A 6,000-nucleotide genomic window follows, 5' to 3' on the forward strand; every position below is an offset into this window, starting at 1 on the left:
TGATCTCTTTCCCAGTGCGAACACTTCAATTGAAACTCACGTACGTCCGGCGGTGACTGCTATGAACATCCTGACCGTGACCGTAACGTGTGGTGAGGGTGAGTCACTGCTGCGTCACAGTAGCCCGGTGAGACAGTGTAGTGTTCCAGTGTGAATGCTCCATTTCGAATGAATATATCTCTGTTGGTGAACGTCACTATGGCCATCGCCTGTGTCCCAGTGTGAAATCGGCCTTAGCAAGCAGCCACCACTCACTCAGCCAGCTGCCATGAGGACATCATCCACTAGTACAAGTTCACCTGCCAGTACTTGGTGCTGCTACACTGATGGTCCACTCCATGCTCACCAAACAGCAGCTCAACTCCTGCCCAGGGGACAGCAGATGGTGAGTGGGATGGGTGCGGGCACCATGGCACCTTGCCTGTCACTCGCAGAGGTGAGACTTTGTGCTGGATGGCTGGCATCCTCTGCAAGTGTTCTGATAATCAACTGTACCACTATGGTACTCACACAGAGTGACATGCCTAACTAGAGTGCCTGCCACTAACAGACTGTGGGCATCTGCATTCTATGGTACATATATCAGGACCTGCCAACTGTTTGTCAGCCGCCAATATGTCTACTTTGGCATTTGTCATAATGGGCATAGCCATCACACTGCAGCATCTGAGTGTAGCCTCATGAGTGGTGATAAATTGATTATCTTGGTGGTACCATTTTAATGAGGTGGCACTGGCCTGTGTCCTCACCAAGATGCACCACCATCACCCAGTCCTGTGCAGAAGTGGCCTGCCACCACTGGGTTGACTCCGATTAGTGACAGAATTGAGATTGACAGTTCCTGCAACCACCATTCGTGGATGAAACTGATGGCTTGGTAACTGAAGGGTTGCAGTTTTGTAAATATGTGGTGAGGTGAATACTGCTTTTTCTCTTTGTCTTCTTTTTCATTGTCTGTGTTGGCTGGTTGATTTGGGAAGAGGAGAGAAAACAGTGAGGTCATTGGTCCCCTCAGATTAGGGAAGGAAGTCAGCCTTGCCCTTTCAAAGGAACCACCCTAACATTTGCCTGAAGTGATTTAGGGAAATCACAGAAAACCAAAATAAGGATGGCTGGAATGCATGTCCAGTGTGCTAACCACTGTGCTCCCTCACTTGGTCATTGTCAAGGAGTATGTGTGTGTGTGTGTGTGTGTGTGTGTGTGTGTGTGTGAGCTGTAGCAGCTGGTGCATTTATGTTACAAATGAATGAAGCAAAAATTGTCTGAGAGACTGGCAGTATTTCAAGCTAGGGAGAAGGAAATAGATTTTCACAGTCCTCCATGGTATGCAGAGGAGGTGCAGAGAACACTTGACAACTGATGGGTTAAAAATGGACTTAAGGGCACAAGAAATAGAAAAATTTTGGGGAAGACGTGTAAAAGAGAAGTGAGGAAGTAGGGAGCAAGGAGAAGGGGAAAGCTGAAACGGAGAGGAACGTGTGTCTTGGTTACCTATTCCTACAAGATGCCCAACCATCATTGTTGTAGTTAAGCCTGACAATACTGTGAAGAGTAAGACAAAACATAACAACTGGAGGGATGATCTTTTAATTGAGAAAATTAAGGTAGTTAATGATTTGGGTACTAGCAGTGCACAGATCCCTTGAAAATGTATGCAACATGTGGAGTACTAATGTTGTGGATGTTCAGAGCAGTAGTGCAGTAGTATCAGCTCCAATATCACATGCAATTGTCAAGTCTGAAGTAGCTGTGGTGCCAGACAATGTGAGTCTGGGTTGTACCAAAGTGAACCAGTGTGTCAAGTGCAGTAATATCTACCGTATTGGGTGATAATGGGTGTTGTTTTGAGGCCTTAAGGCATGGACTATATGCACAGGGAAGTCCATGTCCCACTGATTTTTGCATCATATGGAGTGGAACTGCTAAGATGATGTCATAAAAATAAATGTCGTGTGGCTAGGGCCTCCCGTCGGGTAGACCGTTCGCCGGGTGTAAGTCTTTTGATTTGACACCACTTCGGCGATTTGTGCATCAATGGGAATGAAACGATGACGATTAGGACAACAAAACACCCAGTCCTTGAGTGGAGAAAATCTCCAACCCAGCCAGGAATCGAACCCGGATCCTTAGGATTGACATTCTATCGCTCTGACCACTCAGCTACCGGGGGCGGACACGATGTCATTATAGGTACCACAGGGAATCTACATGAAGCTTGGTGGTGGTAGTTGTGTTGCAGATGCTGTGGAAGAAATGATACAGATAACATGTTATGAAAAGGATAGATTGCTGCTCATCATATAGAGGAGATGTTGAGTCACAGGCAGGTACCGTAAAGAGAATACTATATACATTCAAGCTTTTGGCTAAAAGGCCTTCTTTCAGAGTTGAAAACATACAAACATTCAAACAAGCATAACACACACACACATTATCACTGCCTGTGGCTGTTGTGGTCAGAGTGTGGACTGCAACGATCCCCGATGGGAGCAGCAGTCTAGCATAGATGGGATTTGCTGTGGGGAGCAGGAGAGATAGAAAATGGATGGGGGGATGGTATAGTGCAGTTTCTGGGAATGTGGAGGGGCATGGTGGGGACAAGGTAGGGCTGCTAGGTACGGTTGGGAGGTTTGGGGGATTGTGAGAAAGGGGAGTGAAAAGGAGGGAAACAAAAAAAGGGATAAAAGGCTAGTGGGTGTGTTGGTGGAATAGAAGACTATATAATGTTGGAGTGGAAGCAGGAGCAGGAAAGGGGATAACTACATAGGTGGAGAATAAGAACTAATGAAGGCTGAGGCCAAGGAGAGTTATGGGAACATAGGATGTACTGCAGGGAGAGTTCCCAGCTGTGCAGTTCAGAAAAGCTGGTGTTTGCAAGAAGGATTCAGATGGCCCAGGCTGTGAAGCAGTCATTGAACTGAAGCAGCCATGTAACCTACAAACTGCAAACACTGTGCTGCTTCTTATGTGGCCATGGAAACCAACAAGCTCATGCCCATGTTGGGCAGCATGTTCAGAAACTGTGGGGCCATCTGGCTCTTGGTCACAGTTTGTGATTGGTCATTGATGCAGACTGAGAGCTTGTTGGTTTTCATCGGCACATAGAAAAAAGCACAGTGGTTGCAGTTTGTAGGTCACATGTCCGCCTTCACAGGTATCCTTGCCTCTGATGGATTGGAGATGCCCGTGATCAGGTTGAGGTGAGGAGGGTCTTGGGAGGATGAATCTATGACTATTGTAGGGATATGAGCCATGCGGCAAGGGGTTGGGAGCAGGGGTGGACAAGGATATTGTATAGATTTGGTGGTTAGCAGAATACCACTGTTGATGTGATGGGGATGATAAGGGGTAGGCTATTCCTCATTTCAGGGCATGATGAGAGGTAGTTGAACCCTTGGCTGAGTATGTAATTCAGCTGCTCCAGTCTTGGTGGTACCAAGATGCAAGAAGAGTGCTCCTTGGTGGTCGAACAGTGAGTATGTGGGATGTGTTAGGTGACTGGACAGACAAGGCATGGGGAGGGGGGTCTGTTTATGTACTAGGTTGGGAGGGTAATTTCAGTCTGTGGAGGACTCAGTGAGACCCTAGGTATATTTGAAGAGGGACAACTATCACTACAGATGCAATGACTACTGGTGACTAGGCTGTATGGAAGGGACTTTTTGGTATGGAATGGTTAGCCATTGTCAAAGTGGTATTGCTCATGGTTGGTAGGTTTGATATGGGTGGAGATACTGATACAGCCATCCTTGAGGTGGAGATCGACATCTAGGAATGCTGCTTGTTGGGTTGAGTAGGACCAGGTGAAGTGAATTTGGGAGATGATGTTGAGGTTATGGAGGAATGTGGATAGGGTATTGTCACCTTCAGGCCAATCACAGAGAGGTTATCAATGAATTTGAAACAGGGTAAGCAGAAGTACCAGAAAGCTTAGCATTCTAGGAAGAATTCAGCTTGTGACTGGAACTATAGTGAGAAATATAAGTGGGATGACCTGTCAACATATTTTGATTGCTAGTACCATATGTGATTCATGTATGAAGGTAGGTTTGGCAACATATTTTCTAGGAAAGAATAAGGGGAACTGGTTTCACAGGGACAAAGCACCAAGTGATGTTACAAAACAATGAAAAACCACTGGAAGGACAAAGGAGATGCTGAGTATAAGGGTTTAATCAAGTCAAAGGAGATTTATTAGGGTTAATTTATGGAGAGGGAACATGTTTGCTGTATCATTCTTAATTTGTAAGTGGGAAGTGGGTGAGAGTTAATTGTTGTGTGTGGGAGGCATTACAATGTGATTGGCATTAAGATATCTACTGTCTAGATTTAAGAGGGCATAAGGCTACTGAACAGTCAGTGCATGGGGCCCTTGAGAGAAATGTAATGAGGTGTATTGCAAGTTACCAGGACTAGTGTGATGTTACTAGTTGTAAGTTGTGGTGTGCTTTCTCATGAGAACTAATGGACTCTTAATAAGTGTGACAAAGATATAATCTTGTAGTTGAAAGTAAGGATCTAAATAAATAAATATTTTAGGAATTATTTGCAACCTATGAATCTTGTGTTTCAAGCTACCTAGAATGTATGGAGTGTAAATTTTTTTCAATATTGTACATTGTTGGCCATGTATGTTGAGTTTTGTTGCAGACCAGTCGAGAGTAAAGACCTGGGGGCTGGTTCTTCAAAAGGAGGGAGCTGTTGTTGTGCCACCACTATTTTCTGGAGCGTCTGTGGATTCAAACAGTGAGGCATTGCAGAAGCTGTAGGCAGCCAGCAGGATGTTGGTTACGGCAGTGGAGCCATTTATACTCTGTGAGACAGAGCAGACCTGGCATCATGAACATGCTAGCATAGGGGTAGGATGGGGTTCTTACAGCATGGGCCAAGTGGTTTCCCCATTGGCCGGCTGCAGAAATGTTGTCAGAAACATGACCAGGGTAGGTGCCTCAGCACAACAAATGAGCAGCTGTCTCTTATAAGCAGCTGTTACTGTTTAGCAGAGATATTCACAGCCTGGCAGACTGACTTAATATGAGGGGCCAATATGGGGCTGTGCTGCACCATGATCAGCGAACAGCCACCACGAACCTGACCAACTACTACCATGGCACCATTTACTAGTGTCAAGCCCACCTTCCAGGACTTGGTGCTGCTACACTGGTGGGCCACTCCAGACTTACCCAGCAGCAGCTTTACTCCTGCCCAGGGGCAGAGGATCATGATTCAGGTGGTATGGCCATCCTCTCCTCTGCACCAGTGTGGGCGCTGTGGTGCTTATACAGGCAAGACTTCCCACTCGGAGGCTGGCATCATCTGCAAGTATTACAGACATCTACTGCACTGCTGACGGCACTTTCAAAGCATGGCTTGCCTAGCTGGGTGCATGCCTCCAGCAGGCTGCAGGCATCAGTATTCCAGGGTGCTTACATCGAAATACTGACACCTGCAGCCTGCTAGTGGCATGCACACCAGTTAGGCACCTGCCAATTCTGTGCACCACAGACCTTCCACACCATGGTTTTCTACTGCATCTCTTTTCTCCTGTGATTTTTGAAGAAAATGTCCGCAGCATAAGTAGTTTGTAAACATTGGAGAATTTTGGAAGCACCTTTTTGTTACATTTCTTTGACAAAATGTTGCAATGCCTAATTTTATGTTTTTGCTTTCCTTCTGCTATTGCCACTTTATAATCCCCTATGACTGACATATACTATCATTTTCTGATACTTCATTAATTTGCTGTCATGTACTCTTTGATCAGTTCCTAAATTTAATCATATATTCTCTTTGTTTCATCATATGAAGGTCATAAAATAGGACAAATAAGCATCATATTGGTTTTCCTCATATTCTGAGATGAAGAATTCTATCACTGCCTTACTCTCAATAACTCAGGCTGCACTGTACTTTCAGATTTTAAGAAATTACAGGGTATGTTTCTTCATTAATCGATTATATTATTTTCTTGGTTTTGGTAGTTGTCCAACAGAAGTAAC

Source organism: Schistocerca serialis, chromosome 5, assembly GCF_023864345.2.
Source record: "Schistocerca serialis cubense isolate TAMUIC-IGC-003099 chromosome 5, iqSchSeri2.2, whole genome shotgun sequence".
NCBI classification, from domain to species: domain Eukaryota; kingdom Metazoa; phylum Arthropoda; class Insecta; order Orthoptera; family Acrididae; genus Schistocerca; species Schistocerca serialis.